The sequence below is a fragment of the Podarcis gaigeae genome (genome assembly GCF_964106915.1).
Source record: "Podarcis gaigeae genome assembly, chromosome: 12".
In the NCBI taxonomy this organism is placed as follows: Eukaryota; Metazoa; Chordata; class Lepidosauria; order Squamata; family Lacertidae; genus Podarcis; species Podarcis gaigeae.
In genome coordinates, this window is record NC_139688.1 from 28,005,816 (window position 1) to 28,022,315 (window position 16,500).

General features: G+C 43.4%; 1 protein-coding gene across 4 annotated transcripts in view; it reads right to left on the minus strand.

Annotated features, from left to right (window-relative positions):
- Positions 1–16,500, minus strand: part of CALCR (calcitonin receptor) — a 144,327-nt gene that overhangs the window by 110,871 nt on the left and 16,956 nt on the right. Inside the window, exons 1-2 of one of the 4 annotated variants that reach the window (XM_083705355.1) lie at positions 5,528–5,573; positions 4,930–5,123 (exon numbers count right to left, since the gene is read on the minus strand). The exons of 2 other annotated variants lie outside the window; for them this stretch is intronic. The gene's annotated coding sequence lies outside the window, so the exon portion shown is untranslated. Of the gene's footprint in view, positions 1–4,929; positions 5,124–5,527; positions 5,574–16,500 lie in introns of those variants that run through there. One more of the 4 variants, XM_083705356.1, reaches the window with a different exon arrangement.

Genomic DNA, 16,500 nt, shown 5'->3' on the forward strand with positions numbered 1-16,500 from the left:
TGCATGATTCATCAAAAGGCTGAATCATTTGGTTCTTACAATCTTAAAATGGGTCCTCTACCACTGACCTAATGCCCTTCTCCTATAGCTTAAGGGGCAAAGACCAGACCACTTGGTGTTATGTACTGAAGTTCTCACCCTGGGCCAGCAGGAGGATACTGTAGATAGTTATGCAAATGTCAGGGAACTGCCATCAGAGCAAGAAACGGAGGGAGCGATGCCGGAGAGGGGACTAGCAGGGGGGAAGGATTTCAGCGTAACACCCATAGAGAAGAGAGGGAGATGGAAGAATTGGTGACAGGGCTCCAAGACCCTTCACCCGAAACTAGTGGAGAGAGCGCTGGGACGCCCCTGCCTTCCCCTTACTTGCGCAGACGCGTTCCGTGCAGGGAACAGAGGAGGAGACTCGGGGTCAAACAGCTTTTATGCTGGAAGAGGTTCAAGAGACGCCCACTCTCGGATTCTGCAAGTGACTAACAGGTCACAGAGGGCGAGCTCTGACCCTAAGCATGGTTGGGCAAGCAAACTAACTAAACTGAAGGCAATTTACGCACAAGTAACCCCTCACAACCATTACAGCAAATAAGGGATCGAAAGTGATGCTCAGTGATTGGATAGTTTTAGAAAATTGTTACAGTTACATTGTACTGGAGCTCTATATAAGCAGGCTGACTGAAACCTTCAGTTCAGTTCTGTCCTGGCCTGTGAATAAACAAGAGCTGTTTGAAGAATCACTGTGTCGTCTGATATATTCACCCACAACCTAACACTTGGCACACACAGCTCTGCCCTCCAATGACTACTCCCAGCAGCATCTACTGCCTGAAGCAACTACTTCATTCCTACTAATAGTAGAGCTGGCCCTGCCATCATGGAAGGCAAGATGCTGTTTCAACTTGCAAAATTACTGGTGCCAATGCTGAGGATATTTGTATTCTCCCTTTCAAGGGTGAAAGGGAAGGCGAAAGGATCAATTTCTGAAAGAACAGTCTATGGAAATCTGTGCATTGCACCATCACTCTATATATTTAGGGGCACTTTATGTGACCACCGAGTTATTTCCCATCTGGCAGAAAGCTAGTTTCAGCAAGCAGTAGCCTTTTTTTGAAGAAATATTGAAGAAATATTCTCTATCCATGGAGATCGAGTGTGCAAAGCTGCAGAATCACTTGACAACTTTGCGGAACACTGTAACATTCCTGTCTCAGTAATTTACACCTATTTAAATAATCACAGCTTTGGCTAGCTAGAGAGGAGAAATGTTACACTTCGGGAAAATTCTGAGCATGTTTTGTTCTGGCAAAAGGAACTCTACATTCACTAAAACATGTCATAATTAAGATATCCTGTTACCATGGGGGAAATTATTGTTAAACCCTACCTTTTCTATCTGAGTGCAGCAATGAGGTTTGGCTTCAGACCCATAAGCTCCCCCAATTGAAAAGCTGACAGACCAACAATCTGTCGGGCAGGCAGGTGCTTGTGGATGCTCACAGTAACACTACATATATGCATTTCTGTATCCAGGATCCTTCCCTACTACCCAATATGGAATCAATTGAAAACTTTATGTAAATTGAACGGAGCTAGCTATTCTGGTTTTAAGAGCTTGATCTTTTCCCTTTGTATTCCTTTCTCAACCTTATCCCAGGGGCTTTGAGTGGCTCACACATTTTACAATTACAATTTCCATTTGGGGGAGAGAAAAGAAAAGAATGCAAAGCAGAGAAGCTGCCAGTTGGGATGGATCTCTTGCTATCATGGAAGCATAAGACTCTCTAACAGCTACTGGTCATCTGGTCAGTGGGTGACATTTAGTAACACCCATTAGCTTTTTAATTAATATTCAGCGTTGATGACAAATAACACAAATGGGTTAAAAAAAATTGTGCCTTTTTAGAAACATTTTTAATAAACATTTTGAAATAAAAGGTCAAACTTGGGGACAATTTTTGGTAGGCAGGCATCTAATAAAATTAGGGGTTTTAATTCAGGGGGGCTGCAAGCAAGAGAAAAGGTGTTATTTCTGCCTGCACCATATAAAGCCAAATGCTTCTGCCAGATTCTTGTATTCTCTCTTCCTTACCATAATGAATCCTCTCCAACCGTAATACAGTGAGGAGAGCGCATGCTTGGCATGCAGAAGGTCTTGGGTTCAGCTGCTAGTCCTTCCGGGTAGGAAGGATCAGGTGAAAGGTGATGGGAAAGACTTTTGCCTAAAATATTGGAGATCCCCTGATAGATAACTGCCAAAGTTGTTGAGCTTTCTTAAGGATTTTACCGGAGGGCATATACTGCCCCGGGGGGCAGATTAAATCGATTGATGGGCTGGATTAGGCCCCCAAAACGGATTTTGGACATGCCTGGCCTAGATGGACAAACAGAATGGTAACCTGGAATACGGCAGTTTTCTACTGAAAAGGAGTAATGGCCCCATTGGGGAAGGAAACATGTGGCATGACAGAATGAAAACCAAGTCTATGAAATGAAGCAGAGCCAATCTTCCAGGTTTGGACAAGAGAAGGTCTCCAGCTAATAAACGAGTTATACTTGCTGAATATTTAGTAACGTGTACAAAACTGTAGATGAATGAAGTTTTCCAACTCTACTCATAAGAGTACTTCTTTACCTTTATTGTCTTTTTATGAATTGTTTTGTCTTCCCAACAAAGCCCTGGTAAAAATAAAAGAAGGGGGGGGGGGGGAGAGAAGAAAACCAATCTGCGTTTTTGAGTTTCATCATATTTGTGACCCAAGCTACGATCTGCACCTGAATTACTTCTTCAAATTATGTTGCTTAGTGATGGTCAACTGCCTGGCCAATACACAAGAATACAATTGGCATCCGACAAGTGATTATATGCATGTATGGGTGAGAGCCGTGTCAGATTGAAAGGGACAGGATTGAAAGAGATTCTTATTGCAAGGGACTGGTGAAGGATATACGAAAGGAGAAAAGGCCAACAGACCTGTGGGGGCTTCAAGAAAAAGCAAAAGCAGACTTGGATTCCTGGGCAAGGGAAGGCAAAGCGACTTCTGGAAGAGCGGGTGGTGGCAACAAATCTATTCTGTCCAGGAGTGATAGACACCATAAATACACCTCTGTACATCGTCAAAGATTTGTTGAGTATTTTCTTCAGAGCATTCTTACTGCTTTAAAGGCAAACCACTGTTTGGTTTAAATTGGGGTTTACCTTTGGCTATCTGACCTGCTGTACCCCCCAAAAATCAAGTGAATGTAGACATACAAAGTTGCCTTATTCTGTGTCAGAGCATAGGCCTCTCAAGCTCAGCATTGTCTACAGTGTGGTGTAGTGGTTAAGAGCGGTAGATTAGTAATCTGGGGAACCGGGTTTGCATATCCGCTCCTCCACATGCAGCTGCTGAGTGACCTTGGGCCAGTCACACTTCTCTGAAGTCTCTCAGCCCCTCTCACCTCACAGAGTGTTTGTTGTGGGGAACGAAGGGAAAGGAGAATGTTAGCCACTTTGAGACTCCTTCGGGTAGTGATAAAGCGGGTATCAAATCCAAACTCTTCTTCCTCTACACTGACTGGCAGCAGTCTCCAAAGTTTCAGACCAGTGCCTTTCCCTGTCCTGCCTGGGATCATCTGTACGCAAAGCAGATACTCTCCACCTGAGGTACAGTCACGGCCGTCTTTACCCGGGGGTGCAAGGGGTGCGGGGCACCCGGGCGCTGAATTCTGGGGGGTGCCCGGCACCTGCCACTGAAGCAGCCTAAGCTCTTAACTATCTAAAGGTAAAGGTAAAGGTACCCCTGCCCGTACGGGCCAGTCTTGACAGACTCTGGGGTTGTGCGCCCATCTCACTTAAGAGGCCAGGGGCCAGCGCTGTCCGGAGACACTTCTGGGTCACGTAGCCAGCGTGACATCGCTGCTCTGGCGAGCCAGAGCCGCACACGGAAACGCCGTTTACCTTCCCACTGGTAAGCGATCCCTATTTATCTACTTGCACCCGGAGGTGTTTTCGAACTGCTAGGTTGGCAGGCGCTGGGACCGAGCAGCGGGAGCACACCCCGCCGCAGGGATTCGAACCGCCGACCTTTCGACTGGCAAGTCCTAGGCGCTGAGGCTTTAACCCACAGCGCCACCTGCGTCCCTTCTTAACTATCTACCTGTTATGAAATAATAAATAATTTTGATCAAGGTGACATTCAAAGCTGTCTGCCACTGCCGTCTCCACCCTGGCTGCTTTCTCCTCCCCGGAGTCCTACCTTGCATGGAGAGGCATTGCTCTCTTGCCCGCCATTGGCGTGGCTGCTGCATCCCTCTTCTCCTTCCTCCTCCTGGGGAGATTTTAAAAGCACCTGGATGTGAAGCTGTGCGCTTTGTGGAGCTCGGATGCCCAGTTCTTGAGGGGCAACGGCAGCGAGACTCAGAAGAGCAGGTCACCGCCATCACCATGGCCTCACCTGCAACCGCAGAGAAGTATATCCTGGCTATAGACGTGGGTAGCACTAAATTTGGGGGCATTGGGCGGATCTTTGCACAAAGGCAGCACATATGCTAAAGATGGCTCTGGCTACAGTCTTTCCTATTGAAGCTCTAGGCTTAAGGGATCAACTGCAAGAGTAGCAGTAGGCATGGCCAGTCACTCATGTGCACGGCCTGCCCTGTAACATGAAGCTGGGAACCAAGGAAGGCAAGCTTTTTTTTTTTTTTTTTTTGCACAATGCACTGTAGACTGCTTATCTCAGGTCGCACTTGTTATTCAGTAGTCACAGAGCATGTCAAATCCGTAGGCCGGCGTTGATAACATTTCATTTAGCCTCGCACTTATTCAGATAACGATACCATATACTAAAGGGTTAAACATTATGGGCTTTATTCACAGTTGGGCTCAGCTATACAAGCTGAAGAAACGGCTTCGCTTTTCTGAGTGAAACTGAAATGATATTGCACGCTACTCACATATATTCAGAGCTGCTGTAAGATCCAAATGCCCCCAAAATTGTATTCCTCAGGGTCCCTGGCACCTCAGTCACGGTTGAAGCAGCATAGCAAGTATCAGCTCGATAATGGAGGAACTCTTCTCTGGCTGCAGTTGCTATGTGCTCCTGACTTCTGAATGGTGAGACATTCCAGGGGCAACAGGTCCTGATTTCCTTAGGAGGAGATAAGATCACTGGAGACTTATGGCATGCTTGCACTATTTGATTTATTCAAAGGTGAGCACAGGTGGAGGGCAGAAGCAGGGCACTTCTATCAGCAGATCATCTACTGCACATCAGATTTCCAGAGGGGACACACTGCAACCCAGGATGCTTCCAGACTTCAGTAACTCCCTGCTTCTTCTCTGCGTTATTTATGTGTCAGTCCCCAGCACTGTTTCCTTCCTCCCACCTCCTTCACTGACACAAGCAAAAACACAATAATATTAATAATAATGCAAAATCACAGCGGCACACTTAAAAAACATTTTAAGAGCCTGGGCTCCCTTCCCGCACCAGCCTCCCTCTTATCAAGGTACATCACAATAATACAATACTTTCCACAGTTTCCCACTTACTGATCGCATTCCCCTGGAACATCTCCATCAGTCGCTGGCATAAGAAAGGGAACACTATGGGAGGCGATGATATATTTTTAGCTGCATTGCAACTGAGCAGCTGGAAGTAAGGAGGAGATTTTGCTCCATGGGAACACCAACATGTTAAGTTTGGGAAACTCTAGTCCTGATTTCACAGAGGCTTCCTAAGCCAAACATGCTCCAGAGGAGCTATCAGCATCTGCAGACATTTATTGTTCCTGCACATTCCTTATATTTCAGGTCCTAACACTTGTGAACATATTCTTCTCTCCCTCTCTCTCTCTCAGCTGTCAGGAGGTAAGTGCTCCCAAATGAGGCATTAATTTGTGTGTACCCAAACAGACAGTATAGTCAGTGGAAATAAAATGAATCATTGCAGCGCAGAACCACAGAAGAACATTTTGGCGGCTGCTCTTGTTTTGCTTTACCTTATCAAGTTTTTATAAAGAACGGGGGAGGGGACAACTCTCATCTTTCCTAAGCCAAGCATCTTTGTTGTTGTTGTTGTTGTTAAGTTAGCAAGAAAATAGGCTATCGGGACTTCCTTTTTGTTAAGTTGTGGGTGAACATATCAGACGACACAGCGATTCTTCAAACAGCTCTTGTTTATTCACAGGCCAGAACAGAACTGAATTGAAGGGTTCAGCCAGCCTGCTTATATAGAGCTCCACTAGAACGCAACAGTAACCACTTTCTGTAACTATCCAATCACTGAACGTCACTTTCAATCCCTTATTTGCATATGTGGACCTGAGTGAAAACTATCTACAGTATCCTCCTGCTGGCCCAGGGTGAGACCTTCAGTACATAACACGTTTCTAACCATTCTCCACCCACCCATAAAGCAGCAGCTATAGGCTAACAGGGTTCATATTCCAGATATTTTCCTCAAAGCCCCACAAATGTTGCAATTGTGATTTTGGGAGACCTGTGCATTGTGCCTTTTCCTCCCAATGGGGCAGCTGGATGCTGTGCTTTTATTGGTGGCTGTGCACTATCAGGTCAGTCTGGGTGGGGAGGTGGACTGGAAGAGGAAGAAGAGGAACAAGCAATGGATGACAATTGCACAGGAGTAATAATCATCATGCCCTCAAGAGTTGCTGCTTCATGCCTTCGTCGGTCAAATTCTGAGGTGTAGGGGTGTGTGTGTGTGGGTGTATGTGTACCTCTCCACTGGCCAACTGCAGAACGAGCAATTTGTACTTCTACTTGTTACAGACCAGCATTCGCTAGCAAATCCTACCCCCTTGCAGCAGGTAAGGCAACAGCCAACTGAGCTAAGTGTGACTGAACCGGCATCCCAGAGACCCAGTGAGTTTGATGAAACACCCTCACATACCTAGAACAAGCAGTGATTCAAAGAGGTGAGCTGAGCTGCACAACTGATTTGCATGTCTCCTCTAAGTATAGTGTGATCATTCCAAAATGTCAACAAAACCAAACATTTAACTTGTGGAGCTCTTTGATTTCGGAAAGAAAGCAGGAAGGGTGGGGGGAGAAGTCCTTTCTGACCCCCAAAAAGCACGGCTTACTTAGGCATCCATTTGGAATTCCTCCTATAGCAGCAGTTATAAATTAAACCCACCCTGCTATAAATTCACCCTGCAGAATGAGAGGCCACAGACAAAATACACTGTAAAAACCTCTGAAATACAATAAATCAATTTTTACAAGGGTGCAGCCACATCAGAAAACTAATTTTAATGTGGAATATCCAAGTCAGGCCAGACAACACAGCTTGCCAATGAATAACATGCTCTCCAGTTTACCCAATTTATTTACAGGCAACTACATTGTGTATCATCCTTGAGAAACACATTCAGCTGTGGTCTGAATTATGTATGGTCTAAGTCCTTTGGGTACTTGATGTGACAGTGTCATGCTGTGGCACATTAATGAAAACCCCTGGACTTAACCTTATGGCCCTATTTTTTAGGTAAGCCTCAGTATAAAAACTGCAGTGCTGGTGGCACACCAAGAAACATTTTCCAGAATCTTTCTGTTCCAATATGTGTTCACAGCTGGAAATTCACCAGCACCTGTGGCCATCAGTCACATTCTGTTCCTTGTTAACATCTGCACCACAGAAGGCCGAAAGCCAATGAACTGAACCCTTATAAGGAATAGATAGCCTGACTTTTAAGTAGGGTTTCTTGACCATGTACTTTTGAATACCCCTCCTTGAATATTTGTGAGCAGGATTGGGGTAGGCCATTATCTGGCAGGAAAAGGTGATCCAGAGAATTAGGTAAGTGCCCATTGTCTTTGTATCCCCCTGTGCCTGGGTTAAGTTTCTTTGACTTGGTGGGAGCAGAAGACACTTCTGAAGGGTCCTTGAGGCTTGGTAAGCATTTGCTTGGAAGACATGCAAAGCACAGACTCATTTAGGTGTGAAGAGGAGGACAGTTGCTCAGCCCAACTTCAAAGCACCATATGCAAAATGTAAATTTAAAAACTGCAGTAACAATATGCTGTTCATTCCTTTCACATAAACTAAGAGAGAGGTTAGAGACAAATGCATTTTCGTAGAAAAGTTGGCATTGATATTTCTTGCCATGAATACCTTAGGATTTGAAATGAATAATAAGCACTTCCCTCTTTCCCCAGAGTAAACTGGTTTGAGATGGATGCACCAACGAAGGGCTCATTCAAATACAACACTAAACTATTTAAAAAGCCTTGAACTCTCTTCCCTCTCCCATGTTCCAGTTCTCTTGATCCTGCTGCTAAATTACACTGAAAGAAAACAGGCTATTAACTGGGTAACATGAAGTCCATAGCAGCTGCATGGCAGTCAGAAACACTTCATTTTTTAACCTGAATGCTATTAAATTAACAGTTATTCAAATTTCTGCAAAATGTTCCACAAAGCAGTAGTTAGGGAATATAATAGTGCTGAATGGATTTCCATAGAAACCGATTCTTTTACCTTATGCCTAGTGGAAACCCGACATCAGTTTTATTGAAATCCAGTAAAGATCAAAACAGCGAAGCTGTGGCAGGCAGCTGCTTTTGAAGGGCTTGCAGGGTTAGGGTTCCACACTAGGCTTTCTTGCATGGCAAGAAGGTCACTCCAAATTCAATGCTCAGCACAGAGATGCATTTTCCAAAGAAAAGGAGTGGTTTCCAAAGGCCACCAAACAGCGGTTGCCATGCAGTTGCTTGCAAGGAATCTGAAATAATACACAACTAAGGGTGTGATAAAAATACTTTCTGATTTCTTCCCATGGCCGACTTTTCTAAACAACAGGCTGTCACATCCTGTGTAACAACTGAACAGAAAACAGTGTTGTAATCCTGTGCTTCTCAAAAGGTAAGAAAGTCAGTAATAATAACATTTTTTTTATTTATACCCCGCCCATCTGGCTAGGTTTCCCCAGGCAATTTGGGTGGCTTACGGTTCATATAAAAACGTCAAACATTAAAAACTTCCCAATACAGGGCTGCTTTCAGATGCCTTCTAAATGTTGTGTACCAATTACCGCATCAATACCAATTACCACATCAGCAGTGGGCACAATGAGCTTCACCACAATGTTTGTGACAGAGCCATTCATTGATCCAAACCTGTACTTCAGAGTCAGAAGCTAGCTAGTCTGTCCTAGAGACGGGAAGGATAATTCTAGAAGGAAGTACGGGAGTCTTTTTGTGGGCTATATATGAGGGAGGAATCGGAACAATAAACTCTATTAAGCATATTCCGCATCCAGGTTCTAATTTCTAAAAATCCCAGGCCCTCTGGCCATAACAAATGCACCTCAGATTCCTCCTCTGAATATCCCCTTGAAACAGATAGGTGTTCCAGAGGGATATAAGAGATTAACTGTCTTGCACTAGCTCCATTCAATCCAAATGGGATTTCCTAGTTGCTAGGTCCTAGCGGACTGTTGCAGCAGTTTGAACTTGAGCCAAGTTACATAAACATTCAGTCCTCAAAACCTTCTGTCCATGCAGCAACACAGCTCTCCACAGAGTAGACCAACCTGATGTTATCTACAGCCCACCTGCCTGCTTCCAAGCACTTTGGGGGTCAACAGATATCAGCAAGTTCCAGGAGAGAAGCAAGTGTTGATCTGTAGCATCAAAAAAGATGAACAGTGACATAACACCTTCAGCAGCCAACTTGCACCTAAAGGCCTTTCCGGATAATAGGTTTTTCAATTTTGAAAAACAAAAGTCTTTTCTCCAGGCAGTGTTTTTTTGATAACAGGGAAAACAGCATATTCCCAACACTTGAACTGCAATGTTTTGCCACTGGGAAAATGTGATTTGCTCCTATCCATTCTAGAGCATCTGTTGTAATTGTGACTGTATGGGATGCGACTTGCCTGAATCTCATGGGCCCATGGTGGTTATGACATCACTGGTGCCCCACCTGCCCATTTTGAGCCACTGAAGAGTAATGGGGGCGGGGGGCGGGATATATTTACAGGCTTAGTGCTCATCTATCCCTCTAAAATGACACTTATGGAAGATAAGGCTACCAATGGCTACTTGTTGTGATGGCTATGTGTAATCTCCACTATAAAAAGCCCAGTATACCTCTAAATACCACTTGCTGGGAAGCACAAGTAGGGAGGGTGTTGTTGTGGACTTTGGGCTTTCAAATTTCAGCAGTGCCCTGTGCAATGCCAAAATTCAGCAGACCACAACCACCTCTCAACTTCCATTGTTCGTCATTGTTGTGGTGTACCTCGCAGTGTCCTCTTGACTCAGTGCCCAGTGAGAACTGGTTGCGCTCCCCTAAATCTCCCTCCGGTGTCCTGCTTGCCTGCTTTCGCACAGGGATCTGGCTGGCCACTGTGAGAACAGGATGCTGGACTGTGATGGGCCTTTGGTCTGTTCCAGGAGGCCTTGTCTTATGTCCTTATGTTCACTCCATAAAGCAGCTTCCCACAACACGGTAGCATAACAAACTCTGTGTAGTACTTTAATCTCTGCAATAGTTAAAACATCTTACCTTGGGATAGGTCATATCACCATAGGAACAAAGCACAAGTCCTTCAGCTTGATCCTCTAAACCACTTAAGCCTTTACTTGCCTTTCAAGCTTTTGTTCCATTTTGCATTGAAGTACAACTTTAGAAATCAGCACACTTGGCCCCTTGCTTCCCCAGGTTCCTTCTGGAGTTCAACCTTGAACCAATTTATATTTGCTTAGAACCTTTTCTCTCTGTCCTCCCAAGACTTTGCTTCTGTTTTTCATATGAAGACAGCATAAAAGGATGCTTACTTGCATAGTAGCACGGCTAGAAATATATACATGCAGCTAAGAGACAATACTTTCAGTTTTCAGTCAGGATCAATTATCTTACATTCATGTTTCACCCTCCCTTCTTCATATATATATGTCAGCCTGTCAGTCAGATTTTTATTGTTTGTAGCCAGTGTATATATTTATACTGTCATCAGAAGGAATGAAGTTTCAGTATTACAGTGGCCTCATGTTTTAAAGAATCATCCTTATGAGAGCTCATTATTTATATTATGTATAAATGTGCATACCACTCATATCAATAAAATGGTCAGGAATGATGGAAGAGTAGTCTACAAAAGCATATGGAGGGCACCATGTGTGTTACCCCTGCTGGAGGGTCTGGAGTTCCACACATGGCACAACCAATGACTTGATTTGTCTGCCCACAGATCACTTGAGTCTATTGTGATTTTCTCTTCACAACACAGAGGCAACAGAATGGTATTGAAAATATTGATGTATATTATCATATCCTAAGCATGCCTTTTCACAAATAAATCTTTACTGCTATATATTCAAGCATCTTGCCTCATGAGTCCCATTTTCTCAACAAATGGTTATTAAATGGGGTTGGGTAACAATGTCTATCTTCATTACCTTCCTTGTGGTCAATCCACTGCCATGGGCATCCATGGGGAAAGGGCAGTCTGCCCTCGCCCAATGAACCATAATATTCAAGATTCCCGGTTTTCATTTAAAATGTTGAACTTTGATATAAGAAAGTCTGATTACTCCCTTCACCCCCCATTTCTGCTTCTCTTTCCAATTTCATGTTGCTAGGGAAGGAAAAACTTGAATCTGCAATTTTCTAGCTTGTGCTGCAGCATATTCACAATCAGTTAATCCATTCCCCATATTATATACTCCTAATACTTCGGGATAGATCTGAATTTCACTTGTGAGTAGTCCAGTGGAGTTATTAACTGAAAAGACAGCAGGCTACCTGAACTTACCACCTGCGTTGAGCATTTCATTGTTTCACAAAGAAGATTAAGCAAAGTCTCAGAACTTTAAGCAAGGTTTTTAACATTTTTCAATACTATTTTGGGACTTTACTTCTTTTGCTTCCTGTCAGTTCCCCCTGCTAAGTGCACCAGCAACATTAAACACCTGGCTAGACAATCAATAAGACTCCCAAACAATCTGACACATCGCTTTTGCAAGGTTGAGAATAATTCATATGCAGCAGAGAATGTCTAGAGAGGCAGCATTCATGCTCATTGTTATCAGTGTCAAGCCACAGTGGAAACAAAGTCACAAATATGTCAGAAGTGATTTAGGGGATTAGCAAAACAATACAGAGCTAGGTGACTGATACATATTGGGTTTAGTTACCCAGTTTTAATTTCCACCTATTTGACAATAAAGTTTATTTTTAAAAATCTGATACAATATAATCAACATCCTTTTGCATCAGTAAGCCTAAATTTTCAAGTCTGATCCTAAATATTCTTCAACCAAAGTTCTGAAATAATACAAAAAACACAGTGTGTTAATATATTGCCACCTGCTGGACATTTTCATCACCCTCCTATAAGAGGTTAGGAATAAACTTGAGAGGGTTGGAGGGTTTTTTAAATAAGTCTGGCAGAGAAATGCATTGCATTTATATATATATTTTCTAAGGAAGCTCTCAGTATTCCTTGCTCTGAGATTCCTTAGAGTCTGGAGTTAGCTATTATTTTCACAGCAGCTTTTCTCACACATATCTCTTTTCTCAATCTTGCAGTAGTTATTTTTGGGAAAGTATTCATGGTTGAATTTATTCATTTAACATCTTCCTTCCTGTTCTATGAGGAGGGTTTTGACTTAGTTAAAATGAAGGAGGGGAAACTTTTCCAGGGTTCAGCCATGTGGGTAAATGAGAAGTCAAAATGTTGACTTGGAGGGAGCGTAAATAAAGGCATCACAAACAAAACACTGATAGGTCTGCCAAAATAGATAAATGCATAAACACTTTGCCAAAGGCCCAGGACTGAAACTTAAGATTCAAATTCCATCTCAGCCTGGTACTTTCTTGTTGGCCGACCTTGAAGAAATTGCTGTTCACCTCAGTGTTCCCATCTGCCAAGCTGAAATAATGAGCCTAACCAATATAAAATTCAACAAGGGAAGTATTTCCCTTTAAAAAACAGAAGTTTTTTTAAAAAATACACTAAATACAAAAATAAACTTTGTGTACAAGATAAACCACACTCACAGAAGGCAGAATGTTATCCTCTATCAAAAATATATACAAACTACTGGGCTTGGTATTTCATTGACAAGTTTGAATGCGTCCATCCCATCTCCTGTAGAACACAGTCACATACAGGACGGTAGCAGCCCTGATGCATCCAAACCAGGATTAGACTGAGCTTAGCTGGAATCAGGGCTGGCTCTGTCATACAGCAGGGTGAAGAGACCTGCTTCAGACAGCATTATGCAGATAGATACAGGAAGTGACTGGTATTTGAATGGAGCAGCAAGACTTTTAAAAGTAAATCTGCTCTCCGGTATATGGGAGGGCGGCATTGCGCACAGGCAGCCGAGCCTCAAAGTCTTCTTCTGTGTGTGTGTGGGGGGAGAGAGATACGCTACCTCACCCCTACGTCATCGCCGGCTTTTGAAGCAGCCCCAGCTTTTGAGGCAGCCCCAGCCTATCAGCCGGCAGAGCAGGTGTCGTCGAGGGCCATTTAAATTCGGTGCGGCCAGCTGGCTCCCTCCTCCTTTCCTCTTCATCGGATCACCCAACCCGCCCACCCTCGTTTTCATGCTTTGCTCTGATATGACCGTACTATGGCAGTTGTCGGTCGCCGTGTTGTTGCGGCTGGGTAGGAATTTTTCCCACTTGGCAAACTGGCACTGGCCATTTGGGTTTTCACCTACCTAGTAGCAAACGTCACAACTTTTGTGAGGTTAGGTATAAGCCTTCGTTTGGTTGGAGAGGAGTTTGTTGCCTCACCTGCCCCTCCTCAGTAAGGGTATCCCACTAAAGTGATCCGGGGTGTGAATCCTGTCCCATGGCCTGGGCCATGTCACAGCCCCTAAGGGGACCCCTCATGGTGTCACTATCTGACATAACCTATAGGGCACCCCCATTGGTGGTTTACCCTTACATGGACTCCCTGCAGACGGGCAGGATTCAAGATATAGCCTGGCTTCACCACAATGCCTAAGCCAAACTGCTCACATCTGTAACCAATAAAGTTGTGGCCTATTTGAATGCATAAACCAAATATTTCGTGTCAGTGTGATTTATTGTTCTCCTGGGAACTTTGGGGCTCGGGTGCCTTGGGGCGCAATGGCCCTGACTGCAGTAGAGGGAGAAGCAGTACCTCAGCTCCATGCAAGGCGGCCACACTGAGCTTTTTTCCCCATCTGAAACTCACTGGAACTCACTGGAATGGCACCTCTTGGCTGGGCTCCTTTGCCACATGAACAAGGTGTTCATGACAAAAAAAATTCCTTCCAGTAGCACCTTAAAGACCAACTAAGTCAGTTCTTGGTATGAGCTTTCGTGTGCATGCACACTTCTTCAGGTGTTCATGGTGAGTTCCAGCACCCCCTTTTCAAGAAAAATAGCACTCTGGCTACAGATGTATTACCAACATATTTTATGGGTGGTGAAGGGACCAGGGCCCCATCAAGTTGGCACCTACTTTCCTGAGACTTTGGGATACATATACCCACTCACCCACCCACCCACCCACCCTAGAGCTACACATCTGAATACTTTATCTTGTCAAGAAACCTCATGAACGTCAAAGCTCTTCAGAGGCAGAGTCACATATCATGCTAACTTTGTGTGTGTGTTTGCGCACAGTTTTGGACATGAATAAGATCAAACACACGATCCTGCATGTGAATTATCAAGGGGTACAGTCAGGGACATCTTGAGTATATATTACTAGTTTCCACAGCAACAAAAAATCAAGATAACGTCTTCCATAAATCCATACACTGAGGTTTAGACTCCAAACAGAAAGCACTGAAGTACATTGAGTGACGTACTGATCGCAGCATGCTCAGAGTACTACATAATATTTATAAACCTAACTCAGATTGTGTGTGTGTGTTTTGGTTTTTGGTTTTTGCAATAATAAGCATCACAGTTCTTCTTTCTAGTGGAAAAATAATGGTTTTTTGTGATAAATGGACTCTCTTCCATGCCCCCCAAACTGTTAAAGAGCAGGTTGCCCACAAGTTTAATCTCACCTGTGCTCTCCCAACATGCTGTTCACCTTGAGTTATATTGCTTTTCGCCAGTGCCACGGGACCACAACAGGCAACCATCAGATATTTTTAAAAATTTGCTTTTTTATTGATTTTTTAAGTTAAAAAATATAAATCCATTTGCATAGACTTACAGATTTGGCTGCATATGAGCATATAAATTATAGCAAATAAAATGAAACTGCCAAAATAATATCATTTTTAACTTGTAGACTGGAGTTACGAGAGAGAATGAATGCCAGAGTAATTACAATTACATTATGATGCACAATAACATATGATGTTTAAGACTGGTGAACACGGACACATAATAGCTTCAAAATTACTATCAGACCTTTTTGCCCCACCAGGAAGATAAACTCATGATCTGGCTCCTAGAGCCTGACTGTTGCCTATCCCAGAACTCTTTCATTATATGAAGCTAAGTAACAAGCTTCTACACACTCCCTAGGCTGCTGGGAAATGAACAGTGTATGTTATTTTGTGTGTGCCACCAGCAACCATAGTAACTTAGACAACATCTAGGATAAGGCTTGGGAATCAAGCCAGCATAGAATAGCCAACACAATATTAATTCCAATGAAAAGGCCACCTCTGCAACCCTTTCCTGCTATGCTGTATGAAACTAAGCATCTAATTCCAAACCAGTATATGATGTGATATATTATCAGAAGATGTGAAATTAGGATGAGCTTGCAGCAGACAAATAGAGCTGGTTATACAGGCTGGAATGAAGCTTTGACATCTACACCTTTTCTGTTCTCACCCCTCCCTGAATGGACAAGAAAGTCACTATAAGTAGGCCTATATTTTGTTCTGTAAGCAGCTTAAAAATTGTGCCGCTGTGAACTTCCAAGGATCAAGGCAAATCAATAAAACTAAACCAATGAAACAGTACATTATTCACAAACCCACATTCTTTCATTCATGAGAACATTACAGTACTAGACTTCTACCCAGTTTAAACCAAGGGTATCTATGCATTGCAAGGGAGTAGATTGAATGCCCCTTTCAACACTCAATTCTAAGATTCTATTCTTATAAACGTAGAACTTTATGTTTTTAGTTATACATGTGATAATTTGGCAGAAACTAGATAAAAAGGGGGAGAGTGGGATTCGGAGAGGTTGGTAGACCAATCGTAAAATTCTGCTAAGTTGACAGTCACTCTACCAGGATGCTAGTGAAGCATAGTTACAATCCTAAATACAGCAAGAAATAAAATAGAAAGCACAAGACCAGTTATGTCATCTCTCACTTCTTAAAGCAACTCTCTGACAGTATCCCAGGCAACTTGGCTGCTACCTGTCAATCAAAACAGTGCACACCGATGTCACCACCTGCATGGAAGGTACCCATCAACACACAACAATGGCACAAATGCCTCAATAAAACCTCCCTACACAGACTGTAGTTCCATCTACAAATCAGGCATATAGCCAGAACTAGATCACACAATTTGTAAGACTCCACAGTCTAGT